The 17,182-nt window shown below is 44.9% G+C and overlaps 2 pseudogenes; one reads left to right on the forward strand and one right to left on the reverse strand.

The window, feature by feature from the left end:
- The window catches only part of LOC118700713 (zinc finger protein 271-like), a 342,045-nt pseudogene that overhangs the window by 110,381 nt on the left and 214,482 nt on the right, over positions 1–17,182 (reverse strand).
- On the forward strand, positions 872–7,278 carry LOC129047055 (zinc finger protein 629-like; annotated as a pseudogene).

Here is a 17,182-nt window from a genome sequence, read left to right on the forward strand (position 1 = left end):
GAACAGTGCCCTGAACTCACTGTGCCAAAATAATTTTGCAATCTGGATAAGAAAATATTAGAGAGATGCCATTTGCCCTGGAGCAGGGCAAGTGTGACATTGTCCCCTGTGTGTGTGGCCTTCCCAGGGTGGGGGTTTTACACCTGAGCCAATTTGGGTAAGGGGGATGGTGTTCACCCCCTGATCAGGGATTCCCCCACTGTTTCAGGCTGCAATGTAAGATGGAACCAAATGCATGTTTTCAATCCCCATCTTCATCAACTGCTATAAACAGGTGGGGCAGTGTTCTTTCTATCTTCCATGACTCAGCCCTGATAACGCCCTCCAGGGGAGATATCTTCTGTGAATGGGCCATTGTGTGTCACTGCAGGACTGATCAAATTCCATCATCCCATTGTGGGATGCTCCGCCCAGGGGCAGGATCCAAGCATACCTGCCTGGATATAAGCTCAGGCTTGCAACACCAGGAGCAGCTTGCCTACTGGATTCCCAAAGGACAAGAGCTCCATGACCAGCACTGGACCTCCAGAGGAAGACCAAACCCTTCTACAGGATCACTGCTTGGACAGAATCACGTTCATCTCTCCAACAGGACGGCAGCCACCATTTAATGGGACTGCTGCCACCACCCTGACCAGCAGCAGGGTGTCAGGTTATATCCTGACTCTGTCAGTTTAAGGCCGTGTTTCTGTATCATTGCCCTGATCTTCACTTTCTTATTAAATTGGAATTCTGGCTTAGACTCTCCCCCAGGTTTTCCATCAAACCAGTACAAAACTCAACGTGCTGATCCCTTGTTTTCTTCCCAAATCAGTATTTCCCATTCCCAAACATTTGCTGGATGTAGAGGAAAGCTGACAGGAAGAGGAAGATGTCCCAGGACACGCAGGCAGGTGAGGAGGAAGTCAGTGCCCCTTTCCCCCTCTCTCCTGCTCCATCTCCCAGCCCAGCACGGCCCCCGGCTGCAGGACAACCCTGCTGCCAACCCTGCCCTGCTGGGGATGCACTGGGGGGATCTCCTTCCCCTTCCCTCTGGCATGGAGGCAAATCCCGTCCTCTCCTTGTCCTTCCTCCCCCAGAGAAGAAGCTGAGGATGGAGACCAGAGAGGACAAATCTCCACAGCAGAACCATGTGGAAGAGGCCATTTTAAATGGCTCCATGGTGCAGAATTCCAACGTGGAGGAAAAGCCCCAGAGATCCCACAGAAGGAGGGGCTCCTGAGCCAGCCCAGCGGCTCTGAGGAGGAAAGACCCACCCTGTGCCAGGAAGGTGGACAGAGCTTCAGCCAGAGCTCGGAGCTGGTGGCCCATGAGCAGCTTCATGATGGGGAGAAGCTCCACAAGTGCTTGGGGTGTGGGAAGAGCTTCAGGCAGAGCAGCACCCTGATCAGCCACCAGATGATCCACACTGGGGAATGGCCCTACAAGTGTGGCGAGTGTGGGAAGGGCTTCAGCTGCAGCTCTGCCCTCATCACCCACCAACGCATCCACACTGGGGAGAGGCCCTATGAGTGTCCTGAGTGCCAGAAGAGGTTTCACACCAGCTCCAGTCTCCTCCAGCACCAGCAGATTCACACCGATGAGAGGCCCTTCTGCTGCCCTGACTGTGGGAAGGCCTTCATGCGCAACTCCACCCTCATCACCCACCAGCGCATCCACGCTGGGGAGAGGGAGCGGCCCTATGAGTGTCCCCAGTGTCAGAAGAGGATTTACACCAACTCCCATCTCCTCTTGCATGAGCGGATTCACACCGATGAGAGGCCCTTCCGCTGCCCTGACTGTGGGATGGGCTTCAAGCGCAACTCCCACCTCATCAGGCACCAAGGCATCCACAGAGGGGAGAAGCCCCACAAGTGTGGGGAATGTGGGATGAGCTTCAGCCAGAACTCTAACCTGATCTCCCACCAGAAGACCCACATCAGGGAATGGCCCTATGAATGTGGGGAATGTGGGAAGAGCTTTAGGCAGAAGTCTCTCTTGATCTGCCACCAGAGGATCCACACTGGGGAAAGGCCATACAAGTGTGGGGAATGTGGGATGACCTTTAGTAGGAAGACCCAAATGATCATCCACCAAATGATCCACACAGGGGAGCGGCCCTACCAGTGCCCTGAGTGTCAGAAGAAGTTTCACACCAGCTCTCAGCTCCTCCAGCACCAGCGGATTCACACTGATGAGAGGCCCTTCCTCTGCCCCAACTGCGGGAAGGGCTTCAAGCACAACTCCACCCTCGTCACCCACCGGCGCATCCACACTGGGGAGAGACCCTACGAGTGTCCCCAGTGTGGGAAGAGCTTCACCAGCAGCTCTCACTTGAGCAGACACCAACGGAGGCACCAGTAAAAGAAGCCCTGCAAATGCCCCAACTGCAGGAAGAGTTTAATGCACCACTCCAGCTTTATCTCCCATTGGAGACTCCACGTTGGGAAGAGCCCTGGTGATCCATTGTGGTGGTTTGACAGGAAATGTGTTTTTTTGGGATGCTGTGTTTTGGGCCAATGGATATTCAGGCTTTAATATTGGCATTTAACCTGGCCATTAGGACATGGACACGCCTCTGAGAACACGGGGTTAAAAGCAGAGCTCTCCCCTGGGAGGGTCTTTTTGGGTTTCCGTCGGGAAAGAGTTCGGGTCTCTCCCCCGGCCCAGCTGCTGGCTGGGCAGGGGGAGGGGAAAGCCATGTGGCCGAGAGAGGTAGGCCTGAGCCCGGGGGTGGAAGGGTGGAAGAGAGAAAGAGAGAGACACCGGGAGCCACCGGGAGCCACCGGGCAGCCCCCCCTGAGAGACACAGAGAGAGAGAGAAAGAGAGCCGCTACCTGGGACTGAAACCTTGAGACTTGATAAACATGGGCCTGTGCCGGCAGCACGGCTGGGAAGGAGAAGAAGGGGAGGGTTCAGCTGGCAACTTGTAGGAGCTTTTAACCCCTTTTTGGAGAATGAGAACTTTACAGATCATTGACCTCTCCTGGAAGATAGAGTGGAAGATGAGGAAGGAAATGTGCAAGTGTGAGAGAGGTCTGGGCGAGTGAGAGATAGTAGAAGAGTAATAATCCTAGTGGGAAGAGATGATGGAGTGGCTTTTGCTGGACTCTTTTTGTATAGCCATGGACAGACCCATGTTCCTTGTGATACAGAGACTGCATTCTAGGGGGAGGCAATGGCCTCAGAAACAAGAGGGTTCAGTGTTGATGCCCCTCGGCCCCAGGGGGTGAAAAAATATGGGGGGGACAGGTGTCCCAAAGGAGAGATTGTGGGGACAGGTGTCCCAAAGGAGAGACTGTGCCTTTTTTGGATCGGGACAGAGCATCCTTAAAAGACAACCCTAGAAGCAGCTCTGGTCCGTGTTCAGTGGTGAGAGCACTGGACATGAAAAGGAAGAAGTCACGATGGCAGATGTACTCCGGGCGGTGCCACGAGTGACACAGAAACACACGAGGCTTCGACTGTGTTTCCAGGGGAAGCCCATGGTACAAGAAGGACTCCTCTCCTCTTGATGAACTGAGGATTGATTGTCTAAAAGGTGCTGCTGGACCGAGAGTTGGTGATTTGAGGAAAAGATGTATTGTGTTGGAAATTTGGTGGGGGGAGGAGGAAATGCATATGTGAGGTTTTCATTTTCCTTGTGTGTGTGTGTTCCTTTTTATCTGTAGTTGTAGAGTAGTTAATAAAGTTCTGGTTCTTTTTTTTCCCTAAGTAGGAGCCTGCTTTGCTTATTCCTGGTCACATCTCACAGCAGAAACCAGGGAGAATGTATCTTCATGGGGGCACTGGCATTGTGCCAGTGTCAAACCATGACACAGGCAATCCAAAAAACCCAAAATTTTCACAGTGATGCCATCGACCCCTCCCAAAAACCCCAAATTTTTGCAGCCAATCCCAAAACCCCAAATTTTTGCAGCCAATCACAAAACCCCAAATTTTCAAAGCCACCCCCATCGACCCCTCAAAAAAACCCCCAAATTTTGGCAGCCAATCCCAAAAACCCCAAATTTTCCCAGACACCCCATCAAGCCCTCACAAAACCCCCAAATTTTTCGCAGCCAATCCCAAAAACCCCTGCCCAAAAATTCCCAAATTTTTTGGCGGCCAATCACAAAAACCCCAAATTTTTTTCTGCCAATCGCAAAAACCCCAAATTCTCCCACCCACCCCATCAACTCCTCGTAAAAACCCCCAAATTTTTTTGCAGTCAATCATTAAAAAAAATCCAAAATTTTCGCTGCCAACCCCCTCCCCCAAAAAACCCCAAATTTTCGCAGCCAATCACAAAAAACCCAAATTTTTCTTTTCTCCACGGGCGCGCCGACGCCGTTTGGAAGGAAAAACCAGGGAAAGATTCCCAAGCCGGAAATTTATTAGTAAAAAGGGGAAAAAAGGACCCAAAAAATTCAATTTAATAATCCAAAATAAAAGGATATGATGAAATGTAATTAAAAGAAAATTATATATTGAAATGTAATTAAAAGTATATAAAGAAATGTAATCAAAAGAAAAGTATATAAAAAATGTAATTAAAAGAAAAGTATATAAAGAAATGTAATTAAAAGTATATAATGAAATGTAATTAAAAGAAAAGTATATAATGAAATGTGACCAAAAGAAAAGTATATAAAGAAACGTAATTAAAAGGTAAGTATATAGAAAAATATAATTAAAACTATATAATAAAATTTAATTAAAAGAATATAATGAAATGTAACCAAAAGAAAAGTATATAATAAAATGTAATTAAAAGAAAAGTATATAGAAAAATATAATTAAAAGTATATGATGAAATGTAATCAAAACAGAAGTATATAATGAAATGTAATTAAAAGAAATGTATATAATGAACTGTAATTAAAAGTGTATAATGAAATGTAATTAAAAGTATATAATGAAATGTAATTAAAACTATATAATGCATTGTAACCTAAAGAAAAGTATATATATATATAAATATAATGCATTGTAACAAAAAAAAAGTATATAATGAAATGTAATTAAAATTATATAATGAAATGTAACCAAAAGTATATAAAGAAATGTAATTAAAGGAAAAGTATATAATGCATTTGTAATCAAAAGTATATAATGAAATGCAATCAAAAGAAATTATATAATAAAATGTAATCAAAAGTATATAATGAAATGTAATCAACAGAAAAATATATAATGAAATGTAACCAAAAGAAATGTATATAATGAAATGTAATCAAAGGAAAAGCATATAAAGAAATGTAATCCAAACAAAAGTATATAATGAAATGTAATCAAAAGAAAAGTTTATAATGAATTGTAATTATAAGAAAAGTATATAATGCATTTGTAATCAAGAGAAAAGGATATAATGAAATGTAATTAAAACTATATAATGAAATGAATCCAAAAGAAAAGTATATAAAGAAATGTAATTAAAAGAAAAGTATATGGAAAAATATAATTAAAAGTATATAATGAAATGTAATCAAAAGTATATAATGAAGTGTAATCCAAACAGAAGTATTTAATGAAATTTAATCAAAAGAAATGTATATAAGGAACTAATTAAAAGTATATAATGAAATGTAATTAAAGGAAAAGTATATAATGCATTTGTAATCAAAAGTATATAATGAAATGCAATCAAAAGAAATTATATAATAAAATGTAATCAAAAGTATATAATGAAATGAAATCAAAAGAAAATTATATAATGAAATGTAATTAAAAGTATATAATGAAATGTAATCCAAACAGAAGTATTTAATGAAATGTAATCAAAAGAAATGTATATAATGAACTAATTAAAAGTATATAATGAAATGTAATTAAAAGAAAAGTATATAATGAAATGTAATTAAAATTATATAAAGAAATGTAATTAAAGGAAAAGTATATAATGCATTTGTAATCAAAAGTATATAATGAAATGCAATCAAAAGAAATTATATAATAAAATGTAATCAAAAGTATATAATGAAATGTAATCAACAGAAAAATATATAATGAAATGTAACCAAAAGAAATGTATATAATGAAATGCAATCAAAGGAAAAGTATATAAAGAAATGTAATTAAAAGTATATAAAGAAATATAATTAAAAGTATATAATGAAATGTAATCAAAAGAAAAGTGTATTAAAAAATGTAAACAAAAGTATATAATAAAATGAAATCAAAAGAAAATTATATAATGAAATGTAATTAAAAGTATATAATGAAATGAAACCAAAAGAAAAGTATATAAAGAAATGTAATTAAAAGAAAAGTATATAGAAAAATATAATTAAAAATATATAATGAAATGTAATCAAAACAGAAGTATATAATGAAATGTAATCAAAGGAAAAGTATATAAAGAAATGTAATTAAAAGTATATAAAGAAATGTAATCAAAAGTATATAATGAAATGTAATCAAAAGTATATAATGAAATGTAACCAAAAGAAAAGTATAGAATGAAATGTAATCAAAAGAAAAGTATGGAATGAAATGTAACCAAAAGAAATGTATATAATGAAATGTAATCAAAAGTATATAATGAAATGTAGTCAAAAGTATATAAAGAAATGTGACCAAAAGAAAAGTATGTAATGAAATGTGATCAAAAGTATATAAAGTAATGTAATTAAAAGTATATAATGAAATGTAATCAAAACAGAAGTATATAATGAAATGTAATTAAAAGAAAAGTATATAATGCATTGTAACCTAAAAGAAAAGTATATAATAAAATGTAATCAAAAGTACATTAAAAATGTAATTAAAAGTATATAATGAAATGTAATCAAAAGTATATAATGAAATGTAATCAAAGGAAAAATATATAAAGCATTGTAACCAAAAGTATATAATGAAATGTAACCAAAAGTATAAAATGAAATGTAATCAAAAGTAAATTATGAAGTGTAATCAAAAAATAGTATATAAAGAAATGCAATTAAAAGGATATAACGAAATGAAACCAAAAGAAAATTATATAATGAAATGCAATCAAAAGTATATAATGAAATGTAACTAAAAGAAAAGTATATAAAGGAATGCAATCAAAAGTATATAATGAAATGTAATCGAAAGAAAAGTATATAATGAAATGTAATTAAAACAAAAGTATATAATGAAATGTACTTAAAGGTATACAATGAAATGTAATCGAAAGAAAAGTGTATAATGAAATGTAATTAAAAGAATATAACGCATGTGTAAGTTGACCTGAAGGGTCTCCAGGCTGGTCTGGAGCTGGAGCCGGCAGCTGCAGGCACGGGCTCTGTCACCGTCACCCTGGACTGCGGCGACGCCTTGGACACAATGAACTGAATTTAGAGACACACCTGGAGCCCGGCATCTGTCAGTCCAGCGCCTGCTCTACGGAACCTCCTGGAGCTGTGGGTCAGCTGTGAGAATGGAGACCCATGGACACCACGGTGGCACTACAGAACCTCCTGGAGCTGTGGGTCAGCTGTGAGAATGGAGACCCATGGACACCACGGTGGCACCGCGGAACCTCATGGAGCCATGGGTCAGCTGTGACAATGGAGATCCAAGGACACCATGGTGGCACTGTGGATCCTCATGGAGCTGTGGGTCAGCTGTGAGAATGGAGATCCAAGGACACCATGGTGGCACCGCGGAACCTCATGGAGCTGTGGGTCAGCTGTGAGAATGGAGACCCATGGACACCACGGTGGCACCGCGGAACCTCATGGAGCCATGGACACCATGGTGGCACTGCGGAACCTCATGGAGCCATGGGTCAGTGTTGGCAGTGGAGATCCAAGGACACCACGGTGACACTATGGATCCTCATGGAGCCATGGACACCATGGTGACACTGCAGAACCTCATGGAGCCATGGGTCAGTTGTGACAATGGAGGTCCAAGGGCACCATGGTGGCACTACGGACCCTCATGGAGCCATGGGTCTGTTGTGACAATGGAGGTCCAAGGGCACCATGGTGGCACTACGGAACCTCGTGGAACCAAGGGGACATTGTGACACTCTGGTGCCTCATGGAACCAAGGAGAACATTGTGACACGGTGGGGTTCCATGAAACCAAGGGAACATGGAGCAGGTCTGGGCCTCCTGGGCACCACCTGACAGGTCCGGCTGACCTTGGCCTGTGGAGGGCTGGTTCTCATCTGCCCCTGAAGCCCTGGGGCTCTGTGCTTTCCTTCCTCATGAAAAGAACTCTTCTTCCCATCCAGGTGCCCATGGACAAAACTGAGATTCCACCTCCAAAACGCCCAATGTCCAAGGATAGCCCCTAGATAAAAGGCACCAGGAGAGACAGGGCTGGCTGGCTTGGCCTGAGGGTGGCCGCCTCCCATCTTCTTCCAGAACACTTGGAATTTGTGGTTTTCTTTCTTATAGGAAAAAAACCCATTCATCTTGACCAGGGAAACCTGGGATTCCTCCTCCAAAACTCCGTACATCCAAGGATTGCTCCCAAGTGAAAGCAGCCAGGACAGACAGGTCTGGCTGCCCTTGACCTCTTGGGGGCTGCCTCTCACCTGCTTTCCAAACACTGGGGCTCAGTGCTTTCCTTCCTGTGGAAAAAACCTTCTTTCTTCTTATGGGTGTCGCAGACATCTTTTTGTGAAAATCTTTCTTAGGATTTTTCCTGCTGAAGCTGAGAAGTTTCAGCAACAAATGTAAACAATGTTTATCTGCTGCTGTGGAATGCAACAGGTCCATCTCTGATTGGGCCATCTTGAATGTTTACAATTAATGGCCAGCCACAGACCAGATAGCTTGGATTCTCTGTTTGAGACACAGATCTTTGTTATTCATTCTTTTCTATTCTTAGCTTAGCTAGCTTCTGAGAAAACCTGTCCTTCTTTTTCTTTTTAGTATGGTTATAATGTAATATATATATTATATATCATGAAATAATAAATCAAGCCTTCTCAACATGGAGTCAACATTCTCGTCTCTTCCCTCATCCAAGAGCCCCTGTGAACACGGTCACACACAGGGTGTGTTGTACAAATTGAGATTTCTCCTCCAAAATTCCATATATCCAAGGATTCCTCTATGACAAAAGCTACCAAGAAAAACAGGTCAGGCTGACTTGGCCTCCCAGGAGCCACCTCTCTCCTCATCTGCCTTTGAAACACTTGGGCTCTGTGCTTTCCTTCCTTTGGAGAGGAACTGTCCTTATTATCTACACAGAAATGGCCAAAATTGGGGCTGCACCTCCAAAATTCTGTATATCCACGGGTTGCTCCCAGGCACAATCTGCCAGTACCATCAAGTCTGGCTGGCGTTGGCCTCTGGTGACTGCCCCTGCAACACTGGGGCTGGGTTCTTCCCTTCCCATGGAGATCCCTGGGACAATGTGGGGACCTCATGGAACCAAGGGGATCATTGTGGCACCACTGGAGCCCATGGAACCAAGGGGCCATGGTGACACAGCGGGGCTTCATGGAACCAAGGAGGCCATTGTGAACCAGCAGGGGAACCTGCTGAGACTATTGTGACACTTCAAGGGCCACTGTGGAGCTGCAGGGCCTCGTGGAACAAATGAGACCATTGTGACATGGCACAGCCTCATGGGAGCAAGGGAACATTGTGACACTATGGAGCCTTGTAGAACTGAGGGGGCCTTGTGACCCTGTGTGGCACCGTGGAACCAAGGAGAGCACTGTGACACTGCAGGGCTCCGTGGAACTGAGAACTCGTGTGGCAGGGAGGAGCCCAATGGAACCAAGGGGCCATTCCATACTTCAGGGCTTCACAGAACCAAGGTGCCATTGTGATACTGTGGAACCAAAAGAGACCATTGTGACACTGTCGGGCTTCATGGAGCCAATGAGACCATTCTGGCTCTCTGAGTCCCCATGGAACCAAGGGGCCATTGTGACACCACAGGGCCTCATAGAACCAAGGCAGCCACTGTGACACTGCAAGGTCTCATGGAAACAGGGGGCCAGTGTGACACTGCAGGTCCCCATGGAAGCAAGGGGCCAGTGTAACACATCCAGGCCTGGTGGAACCAAGGGGCCATTGTGATCCTCAGGAACCCATGGAAGCAAGGAGCCATTTTAAGACTACAACCTCAAGGAACCAATGGGCCCATTGTGGCATTGCACAGTCCCATGGAAACAAGGAAACCATTTTGACACTGCAAGGTCTCATGGAAGCAAGGGGCCATTGTGCCACTGTGGAGCCAAGGAGACCATTGTTATATCACTGGGCCTCATGGAAACAAAGATCTGTTGTGATCCTACAGCGCCTCATGGAACCAAGGGCTCATTGTGATGCTGCAGGGCCCCAAGGATCCAAGAACATGGAACAGATCTGGCTGGCTGGGTCTCCTGGGGAATGCCTGACTGGTCCAGCTGACCTTGGCATGTTGAGGGTTGCTTCTCATCAACCCCTGAAACCCTGGAGTTCTGTGCTTTCCTTCCTTTGGGAAAGAATTGTCCTTCTCCTCCAGGGGTTCATGGCTGAAATTGGGATTCCTCCTCCAAATTTGATTATATCCAAGGATTATTCCCATATGTCACCTGGAGGGACAGACAGCTCTGGCTGGCCTTGGCCTCTTGGGGGCCACCTCTCATCTGCCTTCAAAACTCCGGGGGCTGGTGCTTTTCTTCTCATGGAAAAAAACATTTTTCAAGTCCAGGCATCCATGGCCAAAACTGAGAACTTGCCTCCAGAATTCCTTAAATCCAAGGACAGCTCCAGACAAAAGCTTCCAGGACTATCTAGGTTCCCTTGGCTCTCATCATCCTTTGAAGCACTGGGGTTCTGCACTTTCCTTCCTATGGAAAAGAACTGTCCTTCTCGTCCAGAGCCCAATAGACAAAAGTGGGGTTTGGCCTCCCAAATTCTGTCTCTCCGAGGATTCTTCCCTGACAACAGATCTGGCTGCCTTGGCCTCCTTGCGGCTGCCTCTAATCAGCCTTTGGAACACTGGGGCTCTGTCCTTTCCTTCCTATGGAGAACTGCCATTCCAATCCAGGAACCCGTGGCTGAAATGTAATTCCACCCCCAAAATTCCCCATATATCCAAAGGCTGCTTTCAGACAAAAGCTGCAAAGACAGACAGGTCTCGCTGGCCTTGGCCTCTGGTGACTCCTTCTCCTCTGCCTTCAAACCCTGGGGTTCTGTGGTTTCCTTCCTATAGAAAAGAACTGTGCCTCTTGTCCAGGTGCTCTTGGCCTCAAGCACTTGACCACTCTGTAGGGACATAGGAGCTCTGTGCTCAGTGGGGTGGAAACTGAGGACAGTAGAGGAGAGCCCTGGGAGGGACTGAAGGGTGGTTTCAGAGATGGTGGATCCTTTTGACACAGTAGAGAACAGCTGGAGAAAGGAAGAATTAATACCAAGTGGGGAGGCCCAGGCTGGACACCAAGCAAAAGAATTTTCCAGCCAGGGCAGGGCTGTGGTGCAGCACGTCCCCCAGAAGGATCCTGGAGCAGCCCAAGGCTTTGTGTGGGCAGGCAGAGGCAGGCAGGAGGCAGAGCTGTCAGCAAAGGAAGGGCCCAGCCAGGTGGGGCAGCCGGGGGATGCCGACAGCCTGCAGGGACAGAGGCGCAGGGCAGGGACACCGTAGGACAGCCTGGGCTGCACAGGGCACAAGGATGGGCAGCAGCTGCAAGACAACCCTGACAGAGCCAACTTGGGCAGCACTTTGGCCATGGCTGCTGGCCCTGGGTCTGAGGCCACGAGGGGACAAGTGACCCTTGCAGGCCTGGGGCCTCATTGCCTCCTGGTCCCTGCTCAGCAGCCTGGCAGGGGCCGCCCCATGCTCCTGCCCTTGGCATTGCCCATCCCCACATCCCAGTGCCCATCCTGGGAAGAGCCCTGAGCACTGAGGGAGGGACAGGATCTGCCTGGCCAGGGGCTGGGGCTCAGGCCTTGGCCCTTTGCTTTCCTGAAACACATCCAGGTTTGCTCAGCACCAGAGGCACCTTTGCCTTGCTTGTCCCCACCTGTCATCACTGACTCCAGTGTTCTGCTCTACCTGGAACCAGGGGACACTTTCTCAGTTGTGTCCCTGACAGGGATATCTTCAAAGTACAAGAAACTTCAGTGTTCCAATGTAAATGAGTTCTTGAGGGTTTTGTGACATCACTGAGGGAGCTGTGACATCACAGAGTAGGATGTGAGGCCATAGAGCAGACTCTGCCACCATAGAGTATGGATCTGTGACATCAGAGAGTGGGTTGTGACATCACCAGGTGGCTGTGTAACACCACAGAGCTGGCTGTAACATCACAGAACAGATTGTGATATCACAGGGTAATTTTGTAATATTACAGTCTTCTGTGACATCACAGCACTGCAGTATGACAAAACAAAGTGACATATTTGAATTGGCTCTGTGACGTCACAGGGGCTGTGTAACATCACAGTCGGCTGTGTGACATCACAGGAGCTGTGTGAGGTCACTGGGGAGGTCACTCTGCCCCAGCCCCCCTCACATTTCCCCCCAGAGCAGTCCAACCCTGCTCGTGCACAGCGGGGTCCCCTGTCCCCCAGAGGATGTTCCACGAGATCGACCCCAGAACCTGACATGGGACCGGGGGGCCGGGGCCCTGGGTGTGGCACAGGGGGACAGGGACCCACCGGCAGCATCCCTGTGTCCCCCAGGGCCAGAGCCTGGGCCAGGGCTCCTTCACCCTGGTACCAGCGAGGCCTTGAGAGCGCTGAAAAAATCCCCAGCAAGGGATCAGCAAAAACCAGATTTAATGTTAAGGGACAGCAGCACAGAGTTCCTTGGCAAGAGTCACTCTGCTCCTGACTGTGTGGAGAGCTTTGTGGATAATTGGCTAGCTGAGAAAGGCCACTTTGATATGATACCGTTGGATAAGGTTCAGGGAAGCAAGCTGGGGATTAAGTAATCAGTGTCCAATCACTGACAAGGGTCATGGTGACCTTGCTGCAACATGAAGATGGGGGAGAAAATCTTTTGCCAGAAAAATGAAGATAGCCTAGGTAGAATAGCCACAGGAATGTAAACATAGAAACAAAATAATCATTAGGGCATAGAAGTAGGTGTGGTTGATTCATGTGTGTTTTAACCAATAATGAGCTCAGCTTTGTAATATGTATAAGCTTCATTAACACCAATATAAATATGTGTGAGCTATCAATAAACTTGGAGATTTGTTGATCACGCGTATTGTGTGCTGCAATTCTTCCGCCGACCCGACATGACTGGACACTTCAGGCACACCAAGGAAACAAAGCAACAACAAAACCAAATAAAATCCAGGCAATCAAACCAGAAATGAACTGAGGACTGTCCCTGTGTATGTGTGTGACACAAGGACAGTGAGGGCAAGGATAAAAGGAATATGGCCTAAACAATTAACAGAGCTCAAACTTAACAGGACTTAACTTATACTTTAACCTTAACTGATACCTTCAATTTCATAATTTAGCAAAAGAACAGCATTTAACACTACTTAACCAAACTTAAAACATATGACTTTGCAATTTAACAGAGTAATAACATTTATTATTCAAGTTAGCTGAGAAATAAATTAAACAGAACAACTTGGCAAAAGAACAACTCTTAGCTGCATTTAACTTAGCTTAGGCCTTGTGACTTAACATTACCTACTGATATCTGGATATTTGACCAACTCAGCTATCCAAGGCACTCAAACCCCTCAGAGAGCAGCATTTCTGCCACATTTCCCCAGCACAGGCACTCCTGTGTGCACACAGACACAAAGAGTCAGTGCAAGGCACCTGGGAGAAATTCCCCTGAGGGCAGGAAATGCTCCCTGTGGATACTTTGGCATCTCCCCAGAGGGTGAAGGGTTGAGCCTGGAGGAGTGGGGGGATCAGCCCAGGCTCCGTCATTGTTGGGGATCCCCGAGTGCAGCAAACGGGAGAGTTCCCGGCTGGGAGAGGCCCCACTCAGAGGGAGTCGCTGGCCCTGGAGAGCTCCAAGGGCTCCTTTTGGAGCGCTGTTTGCAGGGCCCCAAGAGAGGGGCTTCAGTCCCAGCAATGGTTCATCCTGGCCACACTTGGCACCAACAGCTTTCTTTGGCAGTGTGAGAACAGGGATGTTGTGCCACGGAGGGAACAAAACCAGTTCCCAGGGCTGCTCCTCCAGAAAGCAGGAGCTGGTTGTGCAGCAGCAGTGCCTGGAGCAGACAGTGTTTGTGATGAGCTGCAGAGGAGCTGAACCCAGGGGCTGTTGGCCAAGGCCGAGCCCCAAGGAGCATTTCTCAGCTGGCAGGGGGGGCTGAGAAGGGGAGGGGGGAATGCAGCAGCACAGGGCCCATGGAACCAAGGGACCATTGTGACACTGTGGGGCCCTGTGAGACCAAGGGACCATTGTGACACTGTGGGGCACCACGGAACCAAGGTGACCATTGTGACATTGAAGGGACTCATGGAATCACAAAGACCCTTGTGAGCCTTTGGGGCCTTGGGAAACCAAGAGGATGTTCTGACACTGTGAGGCCTCATGGAACCAGTGAGACCATTGTGACACAATGAGGTCCCACGGAACCAAGCAGAGCATTCTGACATTGTGTGGCACCATGGAACCAAGGACCCATTGTGATACTACGGGGCCTCATGGAACCAAGGGCACCATAGTGACTCTGGGGAGATCCATAAGACCAAGGGGATCATTGTGACATTGTGACACCTTTGGAACCCATTGACCCAAGAGACCATTCTGACTCTGCAAGGCCCAATGGAACCAGGAGAACACAATAGAGGTGTGGCTTGTTTGGCATCCCGGGGGCTGCCTGAGTGGTCCAGCTGACTTTGGCATGTTGAGGGTCTCCTCTCATCTGCTACTGAAACACTGGGGCTCCGTCCTTTCCTTCCTATGGAAAAGAACTGTCCTTCTCAGCCAGGTGCCCATGGCCAGAATTGGGGTTCCACCTCCAACATTCCCTGTTGTGAGGGACTGGAGGAGATTGTTGCCTGGAAATATTTCCTGCGTGGGGGAGGAAGGGGCAGGTCCAGCCTTGCCCTGCCCTGGAAGCCCAGCCCTGCCCTGCCCTGGAACCCCAATCCCCCCAGAGCCTCTATCCCAGCCCAGCAGTGGCTGCCAGTCCCTGGCACAGCACAGGCAATGCTCCACAGCCACCTCTGCAGCCCCCAGCCCAGCTCCTGAGGGACCAAATGAGCCCAAGTCCCACCGGGGAAGGGCCCAGGGAGACCAAGGGGTATTGAAGGCTGACCACAAGGCAAGCACACATCTTGACCCTACCTCCTCTTGGAATTTCCTTCTGAATGGTACTGGAATCCAGGAGTTGGTAGCTGTGTGTGTGCTTCTGTGCATCTTTTTTGTCTTTCTCTCTTTCTGTGTCTTCTTCTTCTGTTCCTCTTGCAAATTTTGATTAATATTAAATTGAACAGCCTTAGAGTTTGTGAAGTTGAATGGGCCAAGTCAATACTTTGAGAAATGTTTTTTGTTGATTGAATGTCTATTGTAGTTTGACATGAGAAGAATTTTAAAAAGTAATACATAACTTTTTGTGTAACTGACAATGTGTTAAACCACTGAGATACTGAACCTGCTCTGTGAAACACAAATGTTAAAGATGAAAAAACCCAGAAACCTCCTCTTTCTTTTCCAGTCAATAAAGAAGTAGCAGGCCCCGGCCCTGGCCCCCATCTCAACCAAACCAAACCAAACCAAACCAAACCAAACCAAACCAAACCAAACCAAACCAAACCAAACCAAACCAAACCATATCAAACCAAGCAACCCTGCCATGGGCTGAGCTCCTTCCCCCCTCCCCAGGCTTCCCCCTCCCCATCGGCCCCACTCTGACCAAACCAAACCCCAACAACTCTCAAATAGGAAAACAAAAGAGGCTACAAAACCCCAACCAGAACAAAGCCAGCCACAGCTATTAAAATCTTACCATCAAGTCCCCTCCCCCCAACACAACTAAAACCAAAAACCCCTAAAACTTACAACCCATACAAAATAACCCTACAACTAAAATTAAACAAAAAAACCCACAAAAATGAACCATAAAACCAATCCTAACACAACCCAGCCACTACTTCAACTACAAGTTACTGGCAGGTCAGCTGCCAACCCTTTCAATATTCAATCCTCCCTCAAGTAAAAGGAAAAAACCAAAATAAAAACATAAAAAAACTATAAAACCATCAAAGTCAGTAAAGAAGAAATGAAATCCCAAATAAAAAAAAGAAAAAATACCTTAATCTTAAAAAAAAATCCTCTTATAAATTATAAAGAAAAAAAATCTTTTTTTATAGCACATAAAATTATAAAAAAGAAAAATATTTATATTATTATCAAGCAAAAACCTTCATAATAAAATAAACAAATGTAAAATAACTGTAATTTCATAAAAAGTTTAAACAGGAAGAGATAAAAACATAAGCCAGTACCCCCAAGAGAAGATCTCTATTTCCAGAGGTAAAAATAATTTTAAAAGTAAAAAATAAAAACTTTTACCCTTAAAAAACTCATCTTTAAAACAGTACTCCAGAAGTTGACAGAATTAAGAACCACAATAAACCTAATTTTTCCTCTTGCAAAAAAATCTCCATAACCTTAACAAGAAAAACTTCTCTCCCAAATTAAACTAAAAAAAGACTATTCTAGAAATAGTAAACTAACTCAAAATTTTAAGTTTAGTTTCTTTACATAGTCAGTAAAAAGAAAAAGTTGTAAAGAAAAGAAATTGTTCCAAAGACTTTATTTCAATTCTCACTGGGGGAGAATTGAAATACCTTTTTTCTTTAGGCTGCTTTTAATGAAATTTTCTTTATACCCTTTTAAAATTTTAGACCTACTTTACCTTTCTCGTAATCCTATTTCAGAACACAATACATAAATAATTAAGCGACATTAAAACATATCACACTCATCAATACATTAATACATTAATTAGGAAATATCAAGATTAGAAAAATCATAATTTAATAACCAAAACCAGTAACATATCATGATAAACATTCTGCCAAAGTTTCTCTGATTTTCTAAAGTTGCCAGTAAATGCTGCTTTGTTGTTTTGAGCTCCTGAGAATCTCTTGTTGCTATTTCTCCAGTGAAACCGACTCAGAGGACACAAACAATTGTAATTCCTTCTAACTGTCTCCTTGAGAGAGTTGTTTCAGGGATGGGGCCAGGGCTTGTGTGTCCTGCTTGGCCCAGCCCAGGCAGGGCTTTCCCAGCCCCATTCCACACTCCATTGCCCAGCTGGAGCCACTGCTGCCTCTGAGTTGTGCTGCCCCAGCCCCAGGGACGCTCT

This window comes from Molothrus ater, chromosome 35 (genome assembly GCF_012460135.2).
Source record: "Molothrus ater isolate BHLD 08-10-18 breed brown headed cowbird chromosome 35, BPBGC_Mater_1.1, whole genome shotgun sequence".
Classification (NCBI taxonomy): Eukaryota; Metazoa; Chordata; class Aves; order Passeriformes; family Icteridae; genus Molothrus; species Molothrus ater.